The following is a 22,896-nucleotide window of genomic DNA, read 5'->3' as shown; positions in this document are numbered from 1 at the left end:
CAACCCAAACTCCCAGAAGCCCCACAGCCCCCATCCCCTCCCCCCAGCCCTGACCCCCCAGTGCACCCCAAACTCCCAGCTCCCAGCAGCCCCAATCCCCAGCCGCTCCCCCCAGCCCTAACCCCCCCAGCACACCCCAAACTCCCAGCTCCCGCACAGCCCCATCCCCAGCCGCTGCCCCCCGGCCCTGACCCCCCCAGTGCACCCCAAACTCCCAGCTCCCCACAGCCCCATCCCCAGCGTCTCCCAGCCCTTACCCCAGCTCCCAGCAGCCCCATCCCCAGCCGCCCCCAGCGCATTCCCAGCTCCCCACAGCCCCATCCCAAACTCCCAGCTCCCCACAGCCCCATCCCCAGCCAGGCTCTGACACCCCAGATCCCCGGGCCCAGTCTGGGCTCCGAGCTCTGCAGCCGAGCCGCGCTCCGGCCCCTCCTGCAGCCCCGGCCCAGCCGCTCCGGGCTCCGTCGCCCTGCCCCGGGCGGCCCCGCTCCGGCCGCGCGGAGCTCGGGGACCCCGGGCAGGGGCGAACCAGGCAGCCGGGCCCGCCCCGGCAGGAGCGTGTCCGCCCCACGCGTGTCCCCGGACCCACCGCGCTGCCCCGCGGGCTGCAGGGCTGGAGCAGCCCCCACGCCGCGCTCCCGGCCCCGGCCATGGCCCCGCTGCCGCACAAAGGGGCGGGGGCGGGGGGGGCAGGAAGGGGCGGCTCCTCCCCGGGCCTGGCCCCGCCCCCGGGCCCCACGCAGAGGGGTGGGACACGCGGGGACCCGCCTCAACCCGGAGGGGGCAGGAGGGGGCCGGGGCTCCCCAGGGGAAAAGCGGGGGCGGGGCTGGTGCTGCTGAACCATCAGACTCAGGCGCCCCCGGCTGAGAATGCAGCGAGCACGTGTCCGTTCAGCGCTGGGGGTGGGACCCAGCACGTGTCAATCACCTGCCTCTAAAGCGTCTAAATCCCCTGGGCACAGCTCGCCAGGGCACAGCTTGGGAGCTGCACTGGGAATCCATCCTGCAGGAAATCCCTTCCCCCCCCTCTGCTAGCTTGTGTTTTGTTACAGCCCTGGAGATAATCCCGCTGCCTGCACGTGTTCCGCAGAGACCAGAGGGGCAAATTCTCTCCCTGTTCCCCCTTCCACAGCCATTAAAGGACGGAATAAACCCCCAGCAGCGCCCTGCCCCACAGAGTCCCCCCCTGTAAGGAGAGAGATGTGCCTTGACTGGGGCTCCAGCTCAGCGTCACCAGGTTTATATAACTGTTGGTGATGCCCAGAACTGGTCCAAGTCTTGTCCGTCCTTCCTCACCCCCGCCCCCTGGGCTGGGCAGGGGGTTGGGGTGCAGGGGAGGCGGGGGGTGGACCCTGGGAGGGAGTTTGGATGTGGGCTCTGGGCTGGGGCAGGGAGTTGGGGGGCAGAGGGGCAGTGGTGGGCTCTGGGAGGGAGTTTGGGTGTGGGCGGGGTGTGAGATCTGGGCTGTGGCAGAGGGTTAGGGTGTGGCACCTATCTTGGGCAGCTCCCGAAAGTGACCCACACCCCCATCTGGCAGCAACTCCTACATGGAGGAGGCCCGGGGGGCGTGGGTCTCCTGGCACCACTGCCCGCTGGCACCACCCCTTCAGCTCCCATTGCCGCAGTTCCAATGGCAGAGTTGGCACTTGGGGTGCGGGCAGCATGCGAGAGACACACCCCACGGGGGCTGCAGGGATGTGCCAGATGCTTCTGGGAGTGGTGCGCTGTGCAGAGCGAGGGTGGGCAGGAATCCACTTTAGTCCGGCTGTGCTGCCGGTAGTGGTGGCAGGAGCCCCCAGGCCCTTTCAAATCGCCCGGGGCCAGCTGCTCAGGCTTTCTGACTTTCTGATGGGGAAGCAAAGGGAAGGCACATGTGTCCCTCATGAGCAGTTCTGGGGAGTCTTTTTGGGGCTCCTGAAGCAGGCAGCAGAGAGGTGCAGCCCCACCACCAAGTCTGTTTCACTGGAGGAGAGTGGGGGCTGCAGGGTGATCTCCCACCTCCGTGCATCCAGCAGCCTGTGCTCCCCCCTGCAGTGCTGGAGCCTCTACATTTATTTATTGACAAATAACATTTGCAGAATTTTAAAATATTGTGCACAGAATTTTTTTGGTGCAGAATCTCCTCAGGAGTGAGACTGACTCAGGGAACCTCCTTGGATTGTCACTGCTTGGTGAACCACTCAGCCACCACACCAATGCACAGAGAGTGCCAAGCCCCACTGCTGCTGGGGGCTGGGGTCGGGTCATCCACATTCAGACTGTGCACTCCCCCCGCTACAAACCGCTGCTGATTTCCCAGTTAGGACATTAGCCGTTACTGACAAGGTTTGTCTGTGTTGTTTTTTTTTTATCTCATTGTTAGGTGTAAGAAGTATAAATTGTTTAATAGGTTCAATTAGTTGGTTAATAAGATGTTTATGAGGTAAATCACTGGCTTTAAAATAAGATCCAATCTGGAGCATATGAACTATTGACCCCTGGACTCCATCTCTGAGAGGGGACTTGTTTACCATCAGGACACAGGCTCAAACCAGTCCAAACCGGTTTTTCCCTCCCAAACCAGCCCTCAGCGTTCCATCTCCTCAGCACTTTTCCCGCCACAGAAGTGATATAAGGACGTGCTCAGCGTCTGCGCGGGGCCGTCCCCCCCAGCGACGGCCCCTCCACGGTCGGGTCTTCCCAGCGCTCCCGAGCCGGAGAGTGACGAGCCCCCTGGGTCCCGCCGTGAGACTGAGGAACAGGAGGCCTGTCACCCCCATTCCTGCCGTCCTGCATCCCTGGTGTCCAGCCTCCCACGGAGCCCCCCAGGGAGTGAGAGACCCGGGGGGGGGCACTGGGGCTGGGCAGGAAAGTGACTCTGCCCCAGGGAACCTGGGAGAAGCCTCAGAGCTGCCTCAGCCCCAATGGGATTTGGGGGGCAGAGACTGGGGCCTGGCAGGGGGGATCCCCTGTGGTGTGGGGGGAGATGGGGGGTGTCTGGCAGGGAGGGGAGAAGCCGGAGTTGGGTGGGGAAGGTCAGTGGGACGCGGGGGGGGTTGAACTGTCTCTGGGCAGCCAGGAAATTCCCGGGGGCGGGGAGTGGCGGGTGGGCGAAGGGGGGAGGGGGGTTAATTGGATCCTGTCCCTGTTTGTGCCACTTGCCTCTCACCCCCGATACAAATTCTCTCCAGTTCTGCCCCTTTTCTCGCTCAGTGTCTCACACGGGGCTATAAAATCTGGGGCGATTCCCCCTTTCCCCTCCAATGATCAGCTCTCCCATCCCCCCTGATTACCCCCGTTCTCCCCATGAGTCTCAAACATCAGTTTAAAATCTTCTCTAGTGAGGGGCATTTTCCCACCCATTTGATCTGCAGCGATTTGTCCTTGTGTAGGTGGGAAATTGTTGCCCTGAGTCATTCCCCAGCACATGGCTGCCCCTGGAGTGGGGGTGGGATGGCTCAGTGGTTGGAGCACTGGCCTGCTAAACCCAGGGCTGGGAGCTGACTCCTTGCGGGGGCCATTTGGGGATTTAGTTGGGGTTGGTCCTGCTTTGAGCAGGGGGTTGGACTAGACACCTCCTGAGGTCCCTTCCAACCCTGATATTCTAGGAGATGCCGGGTCTCTGCCAGGGCAGGGAAGGGAGGCGCACGTGTCCCCCATGGGGACTGCCCAGACCCCCGTTTCCCACTCCCAGTTGCTTCCCCCTCCCGACCAACACCGCAACCCCCAACCACCAGTGGCCCGTCACCCACCGTCCCCACTGCTGCCCCCTTCCTCATCCAGGAACCTTTCAGCTCCCCTCCCTTGCCCTTTTAATCAGCTCCTCAAAGGGCTCCTGCTGCCCATGGCATTGGTGGGGGTGGGGGAACCATCACTTTGTGTTTATGTATTGGACAGTCGTATAAAATCCAGTCCAACAGTCCCCATTTTCATAAAATCATAGAATCATAGAATCTCAGGGTTGGAAGGGACCTCAGGATGTCATCTAGTCCAACCCCCTGCTCAAAGCAGGACCAAACCCAACTAAATCATCCCAGCCAGGGCCTTGTCAAGCCTGACCTTAAAAATCTCTAAGGAAGGAGATTCCACCACCTCCCTAGGTAACCCATTCCAGTGCTTCACCACCCTACTAGTGAAAAAGTTTTTCCTAATGTCCAACCTAAACCTCCCCCTCTGCAACTTGAGACCATTACTCCTTGTTCTGTCATCTTCTACCACTAGTTCGTTAACAGCAATATAAAATCCCCTCAGATCTTGGTGTTTTTCTCTCATGTTATCAAATACGCAGTTTGTGACACATTTTCTGTGCAAATCTCAAAGGTTCATATAAAATACCCTAAACATTTGTCCCACTGCTCTCTAGTTGTCTATTTCTAATTGAATATGCCCTGAGATTTTCCCCTGTCTCTCTAATTATAAAATACCAAGAAAATCTCAGGTTTACACCTTTGCTCAGATTCTTGAACCTGGATATAAAATGTTTGCAAATGTTGCCCATTTCCTCTTTATTCATTTATCAGATATTCATGTGAAACACTCAGATTTTACCTCCTATCAACAACTGATATAAAATCCCTCTGATTTTCCACTTTCCTCTCTATAATTTGCAAAGTGGATCCAAAATGTCTCAGATTGGGAACTCTTTCATTTCTGAACATTGCTCTCAAAGCTCAGGTTTTGCCTCTTTCTATGTCATTATCAAATGTCAGTTAAAAATCCTCTGGGGTTTGAGGCTGTTCCCTATGTTTCTAAATCCCAGCAACTTCTTCCTTCGAGGGAACCTGTTGCCTTGAGTTCTTCTCCATCCTGGATGTTGTAGGGGGTTAAATTGCCAGAGATCATCTTTCCCGTCTCCTTTATGAATCATTTGTTCCCTCCTTTACCTATGTTAAAATGTTTGCCGAAGAAAGAGACCAGCCACATATTTAATACCCATCAAAGCCAGAGGCCTCCCCCTGTTTGAGGGATCAGTGCTTCCCAGCTATTAATGGGAGAGTTGGCTGGACCCTTTTCTTTTCTTCAGCTGGCACGGGATGAGGAGGTCACTCTGAGTGCAGTCTGGGTCCAGAAGTATCCCAAACCCCATGGCAAATGGCCTCTGTGAGGGGTTGCTTCCCACAGTGCTAAGATGCAGCCACCTCTGGGGTGGATCCAGGGTGGTCATTATTTGCGAGTGACAGGGCATGGACATTTCTTACCTATTTTGTCCCTCCAGGCCTTCCATTCTCCTGTTCAAGAGACATCCCCCAGGGCTCCCTCTGCCTGTGGGACTGGCCAGCAGGGGCCGGTGGTCACTTTCTATCCACTTCTCAGGCACTGTGCGGTAACAGTGTTGCTGGGTGGGGGTGGGGCTGTGGGGGGAGATAGCAGCTGAAGGGGATTGTGGTGGAGGCCTCTGGGTGGCTGGGCCGGGGGTACCCTAGTGAGGTTGGTGGGTTCTGGAGATTTGGGGTTTCAGGGGGTGGGTGTGATGTGCCCAGCCCTGAGGCTGTGGGTCCTGGAGGTGGGTATCGCTGGGGGCCTGGTGGCTGCAGAACAGCCGGGGTGGGCGTCTCTTGGGGAGGCGGGACAGGGGGTTAGAGGGAGCCTGGTGCTGTGCCAGGGGCTCTGTCTGGGCTTCCCCCGCAGACTCCTGGGATCGCTGCCCTGCCCAGTGCACCGCGTGGGTGTGGGAGAATCCCTGGCGCGAGGCCCGGGGGTGCCCCTGTAACGCATCCGGGGATCCCGCAGGGGGGAGGAGGGGGTGCCAGGCAAAGGGCAGGGCAGATCCTGCTGGAGGGCGGGGGTGGATCCTAGGCAGGCAGTGAGGGACTGAGTTCCCAGTGGGGTCCCTTTTGGGGGCTCTCTGGCTGTTGGGGTCTCTGGGTGGGGGGAACCTTTTCGGATTCCCAACCTGGCAATGAAGGTCTGGTGGGGGTTGTCTGGCCGGTGGGGCTCTGAGGGGTATCTGGGGTCCCTGGCCAGGGACTCTGGGGGCTGGGTCCCAGGGAATATCGGGGGGGGGGGGTCTGGGGCTCTGGGTGCTGCTCCTGACCTTGCTGCTTCTCCATGATTAGCTTATGCCAGAATCCTGGCTCCAAGCACTGCCCGACATTCCCCGACCAGGCCCAGTCACCGTGATAACTTTCTAGCCACTTATCAGACACTGTGAGGTGAAATCACAGATTTTTGCTCTTCTCCCCTCTTGAAAACTGCAGGAAATTCCAGTTCCATTCTCCTAGATTGTCCAGTCCTTGTCCTGGATCTGGGGGGTGAGGGAGGTGGGAAGGGGGTCAGCACTGCCGCACAATGGTCTCTTCCACAGCATTCTGGACTCATTCTTTCTGAACTCTGGTTTCATTGAGACCATTGTTAATCCAGAGTCACTGTATGGAAAGACAAGGAGTGACTCCGGATCGACAGTGGGGCAAATGAGATCAGCAATTCTCCCTGTGAGGAGGGGCTCTCATTAGCTGCTCTCCCCAGACAGCTAAAGGAGGGAAGCTGCTCAAACGCTCTGTCCCTCTCTGCTCAGGATATTGGGGTTCAGCTTCCTGGGTCAGATGCTGCAGCCTCCATTGTGATCTGGGAGACCAGGCTTAGTAGCTGCTGCTCCCCCAGTGGGGTTCTGTGCTGGGAAGTGACCTGAATTAAAGTTGCTTCTCTGCCCGGCCCAGGGGATGACTTTCTCCAGCTGGTCCTAGCCCCCTAGGGCAGCCCTGGGCCCTGTTAATACTAAATTCTGAGCCAGAGTCTCCAGGTAACTGAAAGACCTCAGGGAAAGTCTTCGGGTCTGGCAAGAAAGTGACTCTGCACAAACAGCCCCTCCCTATTTCTCCTCCCAGTAGCAATTGCCAGGAGAAAATCCAGCCCTGGGAGAGCAAAGCCCCCAGGAATGGGACTGTCCCAGCCAGAGGGGCAGGGAGAGAGGACGGGGAAGGAGAGACTGAAAGGGGCAGTGGGAGAAATGAGTTGGGGGAGAGATTTCCAGCTCTCTAGTCCACCCAGACACATGTATTGCTGCATCCCTGGGCAGAACCACTTTCCAGTGAACAAAACAAGGATCAGAGAGAGGAAAAGCCAGTTCCTGACTCCATATTCCCCCTGCTGGGGTGTGGCTGCCGTGGGGTCAGTGTCTGAGGGAATCCCCCACAGTGACTCCTTTGGTTCTGCTCTTTTCTAGCCTTGTGTTCAGAGACTTTGTTAGGGGGTGAGGGGAGGGAGAAGGGAGGTTAAAAATGTCTCTGTGGGCTTAGCCTGGCAGGAGGGCCATATCTACATTGTAATAAACAGATTGAGCATTTCCCAGCATGGCAGAATCTAGGGTGTCTGTCTGCAGGTAAGGGGCCTGGGGGAATTCTGATGTGAAATTAACTAAAACCGGTTCTGAAACGCCCACAACTGCCCTTCTCCCCCAGACAGGCTGCAGAATGGCGTCCATGTTTTGCTCCAGCTCATCCCAGCCTGGCGTGGGACAGCGAAGAGAAATGGCTGCAGTGGAGCCAACTCAGGTAGAGATTATCGGGGGGTTGCTGGTGGGTTCCTGCTGGAGGAGAGGGAGAGCAAATACACCGGAGATGGGAAGGTTTGCACAGTCTGGTCTGGAGGTTGGAGCGGGGCAGGAAATTCACAGCGTGGGGAAATGAGGAGGCCAGGGTGTGGCAAACCTGCTGGAAGTTATTTAATAAGTGGCCTAGATTCTAGGAACAGACCCAGGAGGTTGGGAGGTGGAAATGCCCTAATTTGTGAAGAAAGAAAATAGCCCACCTACATGGAGCTAGTCAAACTGACCAGACTCCCAGTGCTGGAGCCTGAGCTCACTATCCAGCGTCTGCTGTTATATATGAATTGGGCACCCATGAGTCAGGCTTATTGGAGCTGCCTCTCCCTTCAGATCCCGCTCCTCACAATGAGGAGGCTATTGGGCTTCCTACCAGGGAGCTCTTCCTGGACCCTGCTAGGGGCTCCATCTCCTGTATCAGTCGATGGCCAGTAGGTGTGTGATGGATCTGCTGGGAGAGACAAGGGGCTCTCGCTTCGTCCCCTCACCCTGGTATTTGCTGGATACCCTGAGTGGGGTCAGGCTGGGACTCTGTTGACTGCGATCCACCCAGAGCTTCCATTTGATTGGCTCCTCTCTGCCACAAATAGTGGGGCTGTGAGTGGGGCAGCAGGTGCTAAGTGTTGGACTCTTGCTCTTTCAGGGGCCGGTGACCTTCAAGGAGGTCAAAGGCTGTGCATTTCACCAAGGAAGAGTACACTCTGCTGGACCCCACTCAGAGAGCCCTCTACTGGGATGTCATGCAGGAGAACTATGATACTGTGACCTCGCTGGGTAAGGGTTCCTGTCCCCTCCGTTCTTGGAAGGGGAAATGAAGAGTTAAGGTTCACGCCAGCCCCACAATGCCACCTCTACTCTGTCCTGTTTCAGCATCACCCCAATATGCCAGTGACACACACACACTACCAGAGACCCTCCCCTGCTGCCGAACACTTTGGGAACAGAGCACAGGAGCCGTATCGCACAGTGTCAAATAGCTCCTCTTTACTCAAGTAAAACTGGGGGTTAGGTCCAGCGTAATGAACAGAAGCTTCCCCCGGCTTTCTCTCAAACCCTGAGCCTTCTCTACCCAAACCAGAAAGTGCTTGGGATGTAACAAGCAGGCGGCTGGAGTCAGAGCTGCTGGTCCAGGGTTACTTTTCACACAGACACTTGGTGCGTCCTTGAATGCTGGCTGGGGGTATCCAGACAGGGGATCTCCAGCAGCAGAACACTGAATCTCACCCAGGGTTACAGATGACACAACTCACTGATCTTGATTGCGCCCCAGCATGTGAAAATGGCCTAGGTTGGTAGTGACATTTCTTGAGACATGCAGAGTCTTGCTCCCATATCACCAGGTGTAATAACAATAACAGGAAAGGCCGAATATGGAAAACTGATTGTTCAGCTTGCTTTTGACCTGCATCATATTTTGCAATATATTCCAAGTAAGGAAATTAATGTGCAACGTATGTGTCATTGTTTGGGGTTTTAAGCTTTAAAAGGCTTGTGTGATTTTTAGCTCAGGGGGACAGTATTCCAATAGCTGTTGCTCCTGTGCACTTTAACCAAGAAAAGAGCCTCAGGCTAAGCTGATTCAAAATCAATCATGTGGTTGTTTTCCACAACAGCTTCAAGAGGTCCCTGTGATGGAATGTAAATGTCTTCTTCACACCTTCCCCCTGCAGGAGAATGGCTGTTTGACCAGCTGTTTGCCTTGCTGTCTCTGAGGAACTGCTCTGTGGGTGTTCCCCAGAATTGTAACTTTTTCAGTAATATCATACAGTAAAATCTCATAACTTTACATACAGTGTTACTACACATTTTAACAGGAGGATAATATTCAGAAGATTATGCGTTTTCAAATGATACCTCACAAGCCATACTGCGTACAAAATTGATCATAATTTTCTAGAAGAGTGAACACAGGGGTATAGACTGACACAGTGTCTGTGTGTGTGTTCCCAGCAGATATGTGGGTATTTCAATCCCTCATAAGCATAGTGTTCAGCATCTTCAAGGACCTGGGGTACTGGTCCTGGGAATTCACTGGTTTACCAAGTGTGACACTGTATGGAATTGTGAGACACTTTGGTATTAATAATAAAATAATAATATAATCTGATAAAATTGCAATGAATCATGCTAGATATGCCATGTAAGGTGTCATGAAAATGTTATGATTTGCCAAGTATGATAATATTGTTTCTATGTTTGTATCACCTTTGTATTGTGAGTTATAGATATGTAGGGTATATCTATAACTATATCTATACCGAATGGCTGGGCAGCAGTTCTGCAGAAAACGACCTAGGGGTTACGGTGGACGAAAAGCTGAATATGAGTCAACAGTGTGCCCTTGTTGCCAAGAAGGCTAATGGCATTTTGGATTGTATAAGTAGGGGCATTTCCAGCAGATCGAGGGACGTGATCATTCCCCTTTACTCAGCACTGGTGAGGCCTCATTTGGAGTACTGTGTCCAGTTTTGGGCCCCACACTACAAGAAGGATGTGGATAAATTGGAGAGAGTCCAGTGGGGGGCAACAAAAATGATTAGGGGGCTGGAGCACATGACTTATGAGGAGAGGCTGAGGGAACTGGGATTGTTTAGTCTGCAGAAGAGAAGAATGAGGGGGGATTTGATAGCTGCTTTCAACTACCTGAAAGGGGGTTCCAAAGAGGATGGATCTAGACTGTTCTCAGTGGTAGAAGATGACAGAACAAGGAGTAATGGTCTCAAGTTGCAGAGGGGGAGGTTTAGGTTGGACATTAGGAAAAACTTTTTCACTAGTAGAGTGGTGAGGAACTGGAATGGGTTACCTAAGGAGGTGGTAGAATCTCCTTCCTTAGAGGTTTTTAAGGTCAGGCTTGACAAAGCCCTGGCTGGGATGATTTAGTTGGGTTTGGTCCTACTTTGAGCAGGGGGTTGGACTAGATGACCTCCTGAGGTCCCTTCCAACCCTGAGATTCTATGATTCTTTATTTCCAGACTTGTGCAGTGTTTCTGGGTGATACCCCCAGACATATTGACATCAACACTGCCTAGCCTGTTTGATGGCCCATTGAGGGTCATCAGCTGTACAATGAGCCCATGGCAAGGACCAAGGGGATACACCTATTGAGTCAGCAAGACATGTCAGGGTATGCCTGTCTACTGAGAACTCCAAGGCTTTTCCATGCCACATGCTGTGAATCTTGTGTTTGGAACACAGGAAGTACAGGCCACATGGCAAAAGGAATGTAAAGGGCAGCTGCATCATCTCCATTTTATCTGCAATCCCCCTTCCTACCTCTGGAGCAACTTCTCTACAAACTGAACTCTGGAACAAAGGACTGAATGACCCATCCAATCTGTGGATGTGTGCCAGATGGACTTTCAAGCCAGCAACTCACCAATACTGCTAAGAATGGGGGGAGGGATAGCTCAGTGGTTTGAGCATTGGCCTGCTAAACCCAGGGTTGTGAGTTCAATCCTTGAGGAGGCCACTTAGGGATCTGGGGCAAAAATTGGTCCTGCTAGTGAAGGCAGGGGGCTGGACTCAATGACCTTTCAAGGTCCCTTCCAGTTCTAGGAGATTGGTATATCTCCAATTATTACCTAACCTGATATATCAATTTTGGAATGTATCTGACTGCTTTCCCATTTAACGTCTTTCTTTCTTTCGTTTAAACCTTTAGTTTAGATGCTAAAGGATTGGCTGGAAGGATGGAATTTCGGGTAATATCCAAACCTATACTGACCTGGTGATGTGGCTGAGCCTTTGGGGTCAGAGGAACACTTTGTTTATGTGAGCAGAGTTTTTAAATAACCTCTCACTGTACTGGACCTAGTTGCTGATTGGGAGTCAGAGAACTGGGATTCAATAATGGGGGCCGTGTGATTTCTTTTTTCAGCTTCTCGATAACCCATGTGGGGGATCAGAAGCACAGCTGGTGACTGGTCGGTGAGTTTAACTTCAGTGTTAACCAGCAGTTTTGGGAGCATCTGCTCTCCCTTTTTCAGCCTGCCCTAACTTTGGCATTTTCAGTGAGAACTGCCCCTGGCCCACCAGGTCACACTAAGCACTGAAGTTAAATTAATAGAATGTTTTTTTATGACCAAGTCTTATGAAATCAACTGAATTCCTTTGTTTTCTTTCATCTGAGCAGGGTTTCTAGTTTTCCAGCATGATGTGATCTCCCAGCTGGAACAAGGGGAAGAGCCATGCGTCCCAGACCTCCAGGGTTCAGAGGAAAGAGAGATCCTGAGATCTCCCTGCACAGGTGAGGAAACATTAAACCACCTCAGAATCTGTAAGTGCCTGAAGGAAACATCTGGGATGCCCAACAAAGCCCTTGGGAGGTCTCTCAGTTCATTATTGTCCCTAGCAGGGGTTATATCCTCAGGGTAAATATAGTTCTTCTTCGAGTGCTTGCTCATATCCGTTCCAGTAAGTGTGCACGCGCTGTGTGCACTCGCTGCGTGCACGCTCGTCGGAAGATTTTTAGCCTAGCAACACTCGGTGGGTCGGCTGGGCGCCCCCTGGAGTGGCGCCGCTATAGCACCGGATATATACCCCTGCCGACCCATCCGCCCCTCAGTTCCTTCTTACCGCCCGTGACGGTCGTTGGAACTGTGGAGAGTGGCTTTGCTGACCTCCACATCCCTAGCTTCTCGGAGTTATTTACCCTTTATCGTGTATATAGTTCAAGCTCTTGTAGTTATAGTTAGTTTTAGTACGTTTTTTCATAGTTAGTGTATATAGTTAAGCGGGGGATTGGGGGAGTAGCCCCCTTTCCTCCGACCCGGTGTGGGCTCATGCCCAAGGCGCCGGGATTTAAACCCTGCTCGGCGTGCTAGAAGCCGATGCCGGTGGGGGATCCTCATGACTCCTGCCTAAAGTGTTTAGGAGAATCCCACTTGACAGACAAGTGCCGAATTTGCAAGTCGTTCAAGCCAAGAAGGAGCGGGACTTCCGACTAAAGCAGCTCCTTATGGAATCGGCCTTTAGTCCCACGGTGCCGGCACCGACCGCCCAACAGACCGCATCGGTGAGGAGCGCACCTTCAGCACCGGATCGCTCTGGTACCAAGAAGGACTCCTGGCACTGACATCTGCCGGCACCGGCTCTCCGGCACCGCTCCCTTTCCCCGATGGGGAAACGATGTACTGCTCCGACCCCATCCTCGCAAAAGGAGCAAGCATCAAAGTCCATCCGTCAGACCCCAGTAACGGCTGCGGCACTGTCAACACCGGCACCGCAGTTGGCAGCTGCTCAGCGCAGCGGCACCGTCGATTCTGGTACCGCAAGGGCTGTTGAGTCCGGTGCCACATAGCTCCCCGGCTGACGCTGTGATCGAGCTCGCTCTCCCTTCTACGCCGGAGACATTCTCAATGGCAAGAGAGCTCATCATGCTGATGGAGTCGATGCAGCCTCAACCCCCGGCACCGCCGGTGTGGGTTATCCAATCCATCGGCAAGCCAGCCCTCATAAGGCCTCCTTCTGTTGGTCCACCGGAGAGACGTCTTTCCAGGTCTCGGTCTCGGAGACGTTCCCGCTCCCGCCGTTCCCAATCCCGGCACCGCTCGCAGTCCCGGCACCGCTCTCCATCGCGGTACTGGTCGTACTCGCGGAGATGTTCAAGATGTCGATCACCGGACAGATATTCCCGGTACCGATCCGGCTCTCGGTACCAATCTCGGTACCGTGCGTCCCGCAGTCACTCTCGGCACAGGGACTCGAGATCCCGGTCGACCTCCCGGCACTGGCACAGTAGAAGGTCCCGGTTTCGTTCGCAGCACCGACAAAACCGGTACCGCTCACTGGTACCGCCCCATGACCGCACGTCAGCAACAGCAGTACCTTACCAGGGTCTCTCGGCCCCGCCGTGTCCTTCGAGACACACATCAATATCGTCTCGGGCTGGGAGTGCTTCTTACCGCCAGGACCGGGCATCTGATATTCCGTGCCACCATCCAGAGGCACAAAGCCAGGAGCAAGGTCCTCATCAATGGGCCTTTTGGACTCCGTGGGCATATCACGAGGCCCAAGGTGCCCCACTTGTGGCTCAACGCTCCGGCCCCTCAGAGCACAGGGTTCCTGAAGTGACTGTAAGCCATCCTCCTCCCGCAGGCACGGACAAGGATCCACTTCAATCTGCAGACCCTGAGATTCCACCTGATGCAGATGGTGCTCCACCAGTCCATGACCCACCTCAGGACCCGTTGGTACCGGGCCTCTCCTCCTCCTCCTCTCCTGATGAGGCAGTGGCAGGAACATCCTCCTCTGGTCCTCCGCCTATTGATCTCAGGGCCCATCAAGACCTCTTGCGGAGAGTAGCACAAAACATGAATTTGCCAGTGGAGGAGGTTGCTGAAATAGAGGACCCTGTCGTAGACATATTATCGGCGGATGCGCCCCTTCGAGTGGCTCTCCCGTTCCTCCGCACTATTCAAGCCAATGCAGACACAATTTGGCAATCCCCAGCTTCTATTACACCTACAGCTAGGGGAGTAGAGAGAAAATATATGGTCCCCGCCAAGGGGAAAATATATGGTCCTACACCCACCCACCTCCCTGCCCCCTGGTTGTCCAATCCATGAACGAACAGGAGCGTCATGGCCAGCAAGCACCGGCTCCTAAGGCGAAGGAGGCGAGGCACATGGACCTCCTAGGCCGTAAGGTCTACTCGGCTGGAGGCCTCCAACTTAGGGTGGCAAACCAGCAGGCCCTCCTAAGTCGTTATAATTTTAATACGTGGGTGTCTGTGGGGAAGTTTGCACAACTCCTTCCCCAGGAGTCCCACGCAGAGTTTACGGCCCTACTAGAGGAGGGTAAAAAAGTGGCGAGAACTTCCCTCCAGGCCTCTCTGGATGCAGCGGACTCAGCAGCCAGAACGCTTGCATCCAGGGTAACGATGAGACGCATCTCCTGGCTACAAGCTTCAGGCCTTCCCCCAGAATTGCAGCAGACAATTCAGGATTTACCTTTTGAGGGCCAGGGCCTTTTCTCGGATCTGCGCAGAGCCTCAAGGACAATCGAGTCATAATGCGCTCGTTGGGTATGCACACGCCGGTGACCCAACATAGGTCCTTCTGGCCCCAACCATACCGCCCTTATAACCAGCCTAGACCGCGCCAGAATACGACCAGACGGCGCGGCAGGGGCAATCAGTGGAGACAGTCTGGCCTTCAGGGAAACCAAAGTCAAGCGCCCCCTAAACCACCTACGGGGCCAAAACAAAACTTTTGATGGGATGTTTGAGGACGGCCCACCAGTTTCCCTGCCAGATCCTTCTCTCTCCTTCTTCAACCGCCTCTCCCATTTCCTCCCTGCATGGTCCCAGCTCACCTCCGACCGTTGGGTCCTTTGCACGGTGGAAACAGAATACCACCTCCAATTTGTTTCTCCACCCCCATCCCACCCTCCCCACCCGTCCGTCTTCAGGGACCCCTCTCACGAGCAATTCCTCTTACAAGAGGTTCAGGCGCTCCTAACGCTGGGAGCCATAGAAGAGGTGCCAGAGGGCATGAGGGGCAAGGGGTTCTATTCCCGCTACTTTTTAATCCCCAAGGCAAAGGGTGGTCTACGACCGATCCTCGACCTGCGAGAACTCAACAAATTCATGATAAAGCTCAAGTTCCGCATGGTATCCTTGGGGACCATCATCACCACCCAGACCTGCAGTCCCTTCATCTCACTGCATGGCTCCTGCGTGGTGGAACCAATCCGAGCTCTGCTGCTCTGCTTCGGTACAACAGGTCCTCTTGGGAAGTAGGAAGTCTTCCACCAGGACGACTTATCTCGCCAAGTCGAAGCGTTTCTCGCACTGGTGTGATCAGAGTAACTTGGTCCCAGGACAGGTTTCCATCCCTACTATCCTGGATTGTCTCTGGTCTCTCAAAGAGCAGGGCCTGGCGGTCTCTTCTATAAAGGTTAATCTGGCAGCTATTTCCGCCTTCCACCCAGGTGAAAGTGACTGTTCAATTTTCTCTCACCCCATGGTTTCCAGGTTCCTTAAGGGACTGGAACTGTTGTACCCCCAAGTCCATCACCCAGCCCCCACCTGTGATCTAAACCTGGTGTTGACCAAGCTTATGGGGGCCCCCTTCGAGCCTATGGCCACATGTTCCCTGCTCTACCTTTCGTGGAAGACGGCTTTCCTCGTCGCTATCACCTCGTCGAGGCGAGTTTCGGAGCTTCGTGCCTTGACGGCTGATCCCCCTTATACGGTCTTCCATAAGGACAAGGTACACCTGCGGCCACACCCCTCTTTCCTCCCTAAGGTGGTGTCTGCTTTTCATGTCAATCAAGACATTTTCCTCCCAGTTTTTTTCCTGAAGCCGCACTCATCGCGCCGGGAACAACAACTACATACTTTGGATGTCCGTAGGGCTCTCGCCTTTTATATAGAGAGAACAAAACCCTTCCGGCGTTCACCTCAGCTCTTTGTAGCGGTGGCAGACCACATGAAGGGCATGCTGGTCTCTTCCCAATGGATCTCATCTTGGGTAACATCCTGCATCAGAACGTGCTACAAACTGGCTCACGTTCCCGCTGGACATCTGACCGCCCATTCTACGCGGGCGCAGGCCTCTTCTGCCGCCTTCCTGGCTCATGTCCCCATCCAGGAAATATGTAGGGCGGCTACCTGGTCATTGATTCACACCTTTGCCTCACACTACGCATTGGTCCAACAATCCAGAGACGATGCAGCCTTTGGCTCAGCAGTTTTGCATTCTGCGATGTCTCACTCCGACCCCACCGCCTAGGTAAGGCTTGGGAATCACCTAACTGGAATGGATATGAGCAAGCACTCGAAGAAGAAAAGACGCTTACTCACCGTTGTAACTGTTGTTCTTCGAGATGTGTTGCTCATATCCATTCCGCACCCGCCCTCCTTCCCCATTGTCAGAGTAGCCGGCAAGAAGGAACTGAGGAGTGGACGGGTCGGCAGGGGTATATATCTGGCGCTATAGCGGCACCACTCCAGGGGGCACCCAGCCGACCCACCGAGTGTTGCTAGGGTAAAAAACGTCCGACGAGCGTGCACGCGGCGCGCGCACCTAACTGGAATGGATATGAGCAACACATCTCAAAGAACAACAGTTACAATGGTGAGTAACCATCTTTTTCAGTGTGACGGGTTTGGGATGTGAGGATGTGACCCTTCGCTTCCCAGCTTATGGCTGCCCCTGCTGCTTAGCCAAAGGCCTTAGCCTAAGAACAAGGCCTCAGACTGTCACAGTAAGAGAAGGCCCTTACAAATACAGACAGTGATTTTGATACTTTGTTTTCATACTCCTGTAAGTAGCTAAGTGATAAAAAATACACCTACGTTCTTAAACTATAGACTTTACAGGCAGGCCTGAATATTTCTATTTTAACAGTGGGGTCTATCCCTTCCCCCATTCTGTGTCTGTCTTGTCTATTCAGATTGTAAATTCTTCAGGGCATGGGCCATCTACTGTTCTCTGTTTGTACTTTGCCGAGCACAATCGGGACCCACTGTTAGTCGGTCCTTAGGCACTAAGGTAATGCATATGATTTATAATCATAATAACTCTCCTGCCACTTTGAGCCAAGGAAGCTGGCCTTGGGATGTTACTGCTTAAAAATGAGCTGGGGGTTAAAACCATGGAATATTCTTTGTGACAAGTATCCCACAAATTTCACTGACCTCCCTCGTTTTCTTTACCTGCAGTAGGGTTTCCAAATTCCAAACCTGATGTGATCTCACAGATGGAACGAGGGGAACAGCCGTGGGTCCCAGACCTCCAGGGCTCTGAGAAAGAAGTGCTTCCAAGAGCTGCCTTCACAGGTGAGGACTTGGTTAAACCAACTCAAAAACTGTGTGGGAATGCAGGAAACATTCGGGATGCCCTACAAAGATCCTGTGAGCTCTCCAAGTTCAGGATTGTTCCCTGCAGATGTGGAATCATTATGGCAGATGTCAGTCAGAATAGGAGGGAAACCATGAGTGACAACTGGCAGCAGGTCCCTCCCCAGTCTCACTTTCCCCCGAGTGTTCTTGTGAGATGCAGACCAAAACTGATCCCTTCCTCTCTCTTCTGTGGAAGGGTTTGGGGAAAATCAGCACCTGATAGGTTTGATCTCTCCCACACTTATTTTGGATTGTTCATCCCTTTTACCATTCCTCTCTCTGAGATTTTCTTTCTTTCCGGCAAAGGGAGTGACCTGTGTCTGGATTCTCTCTATCTCCCATCAGGTGATGGGATGGTGAGTCAGAATGAGGAGGAGAAACCCCAGCAGGAAGATGCTGAGCAAGGAGAACCACATGGAACTTTATCAGGAAGATCCAAAGGGAATGTTTCTGGGAGTTGTCCACTCGCAGAAAAAACAAAAGCCTGTGAGACTCAGCAGAGGCCAGAGGAAAACTTTAGTAGCCACTCAGACCTTATAACAAGTGACAGAATTAACTTGGAAGAGACACACTACATGTGCCATGAGTGCGGGAAAAGCTTCAATCGGCGCTCTACCCTTATTAGACATCAGAGAATCCACACAGGGGAGACGCCCTACACATGCTCTGAGTGTGGGAAAAGCTTCAATCAGAGCTCTGTCCTGAGTACACACAGGAGAATCCACACAGGGGAGAAGCCCTACACGTGCGCTGCATGCAGGAAAAACTTCAATCAGAACTCAGACCTTATCAGACATCAGAGAATCCACACAGGGGAGACGCCCTACACATGCTCTGAGTGCGGGAAAAGCTTCAATCAGAGCTCTGTCCTGAGTACACACAGGAGAATCCACACAGGGGAGACGCCCTACAAATGTTCTGAGTGCGGGAAAAGCTTCAATCGGCGCTCAAACTTTATTAGACATCAGAGAATCCACACAAGGGAGACGCCCTACACGTGCGCTGAGTGCGGGAAAAGCTTCAGTCGGAGCTCACACCTTATTAGACATCAGAAAATCCACATGAGAGAGAACTGTAATAAATCCCTTGACTAGGGCTGGGCAAAATTTAAAAAAAAAATCACATTTCCTAATTCCCACATAGTGATTTTTGCACCATCTTCACCGTGGTCTCTCAGCTCCACCAGATGAGTTACCTGCTTCTGCCTTTTGCAGCTCACCCTTCTTTGGGGTCAGTCCTGTGATCTTTTCTATCAACTCCTTTCCTTTTGAGCCAGGAATGTTCATCAGCTCCTGGAGGTTTGATCCCAACAAGGTACACTGAGGCAAAAAGTATCTGTGCCTGACATCCACTAGGGCTGTACATGGCGTCGGCTGCTCAAGTTAGTGATCTTGATGTAAAAAGACAATTATAGTTGTAGAACAGATGCCCAGGTGCAGTGGTTGGCATTAGCTTTCCCCTTCAACTGATCTAAATTCCATCACTTTTCCTAGTCTAAACAAACCCTGAGCATCACGGTTATACTGTTCCCCCATTTCAAAGCCATTGTTAGTCATCGAGTTCCCCTTTTGGAAATAAATTGTTTCATTCCCAGTTGCTCTGATGTTGCTTCAAGTTGTGCTGGAGAGCAGATTTTTTTTTCTACCATTTTTCTCACTTAAAATATATTGAACTAATACAAAGAGCAGGAACAGGGCAGGGATAGGAAAAATTGTCATTTCACCCTCTGTAAAAACAGTAAATCAGAGGGATTCCCAACGAGAGGCGTACAGCTTTCTGCACCGGGACTACAGCCCCATGGTGCCAGTGTAGACACCCTGGTCGATTACAGTGCTGTGATTGGCCTCCGGGAGGTGTCCCACAATCCCTGTTCTCGCCTCTCTGGTCTTTGGTTTGAATTCTACTGCACACCCTCAGGTGACCAACCGTGAACCCCACCCCTTAAATTCCTTGGGAATTTTGAAAGTCCCACTTCTACAGAGACTAATTATGGTTACAGACCCATCCTGAAATTAGAGCAGGATATTGTAAAGCTTTATCTCACAGTAAAGTAACACAATTCAAACCTGTCGGCACAGAGGAGAAAGCACTCCTTCAGTTCACATTTATTGCTACTGATCTCCCTGACAAACTTCCTTTTCTCAGTATTGCTCCAGGTGTTTTCCCTCTGTTCCCTCCCAGCTGTGGTTACGGGACTGCAGCAGCTCCCCAGGGCCAGCTTTGCTCTTTCACTTACATCCTTCACTTGTTTGGATAGAGCTGGGTCTGCCCCCAGTTTAATTCACATCTGAGACCTCAGGTACCAGCAGATCGTTACAAAGGCTAAATTCCCATCACCACCAGTGGGAGGTTATCCTGGGCTGCCAGGGCTGCAGGATTTAGCCCATGGTCAGTCAAGGTGCTACAGCAGCTGCACTCTTACATTGTGAGTCCTGCAACTTAATACCAAACTGTTCTGCCATAGTCTGCAGGGGGCCTGACTTGCTGAGAATCTGGCAGAAGAGAGACCCTGGAGTAGAGAAGGAAAATGTCCTCAGCAGTCACAGCCGGCAGGAGCAGGAAACGTTCAGTTTGTTTTTAAACTCCTCTCCCTGCTCAAGCCTTTAATCATTCCTGTGGCTCTTCTCTGAACCCTCTGCAATTTACCAGGGACAACAACCAACCAACCAAACCAGGCTGTTCTGCCCAGTGTAACAGTCTATTGCCTTTCAAGGCTGACTATAAATCAGCTCATTCTATTCACCCAAGAGTTCCACTTTAAGGGCTTTTAGTTTTCTAATTCCAATCAAACCCTGTGCAACAGCATCACTGTTAACTCATCATCTGCTCACTTCACATTCACAGGGTCACAAAGTGGGCAGGTCTAAGTCTTTCCTCCCACACCAACATGAAGAAAATCAGTGACAGAAAATGCCGTAAAGCGCCTCTGCTGCCTTGCACAACAGCCTGGGGAAATACACGAGGGGAAGTGCTTTCCTCTCTCCTCCTGACACCGGGTAACATTTCTGTCTGTCCTTGAGATCCTGCCACAAGGACAAGGCTTGAGGATCAAATGACATGTTAAGGCTGCATTGGTTTGCACGTTCCTTTACTCCTTCAATAGTGATAAGGGTGCATGAGCTCGAAACAATCCAGCTCTGACTTTCACACTGGAGGCAATTTTCAGGGTCGCAATAAAAAAACAACTTTTTTTATGAGCAAGTTGAATCGAGTCGTTGCGAGATGATAAATCCAGAGCCCCAGGCTGACTTTCTGTCATCACATGTTTTGAGAGTAGATCACATTCACTGGGTGGTGCTCCTGCTGGGAAGTGTCTCTCCAGTGGCAGCACCCAGTGCACATCCCCCACTTACCAACTCATCTTCAGTATATCGGCCACTCAACCTAGCGAGTGGGGAGGGTCCCAGTGGTCGGGCTCCAGCCCCTGGATCCCGAGCCTGGCAAGCCCGAGTCAGCCGGCCTGGGCCAGCTGTGGGGTTTAATTGCAGTGCAGACATACACGGGTGTCACAATCCCAGCTTCCTCCTCAGGGAATCAAGCCCTCGTCCCCCCCATGACAGGCAGGGAAAGTCACCACTGTACTCGTGAGGTCGGAACTGACACTGCCCCTGCACAGGGACCCAGGGGAATGGCTCGGGCAGCTCCTTGGCCAGCTGTGGCTGGCAGGAGACCCAGCGAGGCAGGAGCTGCTCTGGGTTCTCTGCAGGGGAGATTAACTGGGAGAAGGGGGGAGTTTGTCTCTGATTTACAGGGAGCTTTGCCAGAGTGGAGCCTGTAGGTCACATGCTGGGCGGCTGTGACGGGCACACAGGCTCCATGCTCTGGAACAGCTCTGAGTCAAACCCAGGCAGGAGCCTCCTCAGTGTGACTCCCCCCAGGGGACGCCCTCACTGGGGGAAGCCTCCTTGGCTTCAGCCCCTCCTGGGACTGACCTTGGACCTTTCAGCCCCCCTGTTCCACACCAGGAGCTTCCTGCAGTGAGTCCACCTGAATCGGACACCTTGGAAAGCCTCACCCCCCCCCCGAAGGGGAGTCCTGCACCCCCAACTTCCACAGTCACCAGTGACTCTCAGCCAGCGCTGTACAACAGAAGGTTTGTTAGGGGTCTGGGATCCAGCCTGGGAAAGTTCTGTGTTCGCACAGGAAGCAGGAAGATTCAGCAACGTCCATCTTGGGGAGACCCCGAACTCAGAGCCTGGGCTCTCCCCTCGAGTCCCCAACCCAGCAGACTCCTTGCTCCCAACAGCCCGACTCAGCCAGGCCCTTTGCCCCTCGTCTGTCCTTTGTCTTGTTTCCCTGGCAACCTGCTCACCCGGCCTCCAGCTCGTTCTTTGTTCTCCGACTGCTCCCAGCCAGCTGGCCTCTTGCAGCAGGTGCGCCCCGGCCATCGGTTGCTAGGAGACAGAATTTGTGGCCATTGTCTGGGCCCAGGCAGCTCGACAGCAGCCACACCTGCCCTTTGGGGGTCTCTGCCAAGATTTAACCCCCTTGTCCCACCACCGAGATCCGTGGTCCCAAAACACTTCAGGGTCATGCCCCCCACACATGCTCCCCCCAGGTTGTGGCTGGGAGTGGGGCCGCAGCTAAGCGGGAAGGGACACAGACAGGGGTAAGGGGGCGGAGGCAGGGGCCAGAGTTGGAGCCAAGAGTGGATCTGGGTGGCTCCTCCTCCCCACCCCAATGGGGACTGGCCCGGGCCCAGTTGCATCCCCCTGAATGTTACTCCATCCGCCTGGCAGGGTGCACCCCACATTTTGGACCTTTAACCTAGATAATCGTGCAACAAATAGGGGAAACTGAGGTACACACAAGATGCAAACAAAACATCCAGAAAATTCCCACTTCGTCACAGGGGTGTCAGTGGGGTCTGAGATGGGCAGCAGCACAGGAAAGTGGGGAGGTTAAACTGCAAAACATCCCCCTGTGTTCCTGCAAAAGCCTCTCGTTTATCCCCTAACCCCCTCCCCATGAAAATCTCCACCCCTGCCCTGGCCCACACAGACCCCCTCACTCCAATGCAGATTTTTAACTTTTCTTACTTGTCCTTGGCCTTCCACAAACATTGTTCCCATCAAAATCACCAAAGGCTTTTACAATGAGAATGAGAAAAAAACTAAATCAAACCCAAAGAAACCGCTATCGACCTCCCCACCAGACACAGGTTGGGTCTGAATTTTTCTACTGAAATGTTGAGTCAATAAAACTCTCACTGCTCTTGTCCAGAAACAAACCTAACACCCCCATGCAGTACCTGGGGCATCTATGTCTGACCCACCAAGGCTTCAGCTCCTTTGGGGAGATTTCTAGCTGCTCAATCCTGCTGCTATTCCAGGGGAGCAATTCCTGACTCCTGTCAGCATTTATCTCAGCCCCGTTCTGGGCATCACAGGTTTCTCCGGGAAAGGGCAGCAAGTGATTCTAGGGTCCAGTGATCCTCCTCCAAATTGAGCTAGAACCTGAGACTCCTTCCCCTTCCCCAGGCTGTGGGCGGGGAGGCATTTCACAGAGCTCTCGGAGCTATAGCCCGTGG

The 22,896-nt window shown here is 53.4% G+C and overlaps 1 pseudogene; it reads left to right on the top strand.

Moving 5' to 3' along the window:
- Positions 1-18,340, top strand: part of LOC120381549 — a 177,524-nt pseudogene extending 159,184 nt beyond the window's left edge.
- The last annotated feature ends 4,556 nt before the right edge of the window (positions 18,341-22,896 follow it).

This window comes from Mauremys reevesii, linkage group 14 (assembly GCF_016161935.1).
Source record: "Mauremys reevesii isolate NIE-2019 linkage group 14, ASM1616193v1, whole genome shotgun sequence".
NCBI lineage: Eukaryota > Metazoa > Chordata > Testudines > Geoemydidae > Mauremys > Mauremys reevesii.
This window is presented reverse-complemented; position numbering and strand designations above follow the sequence as displayed.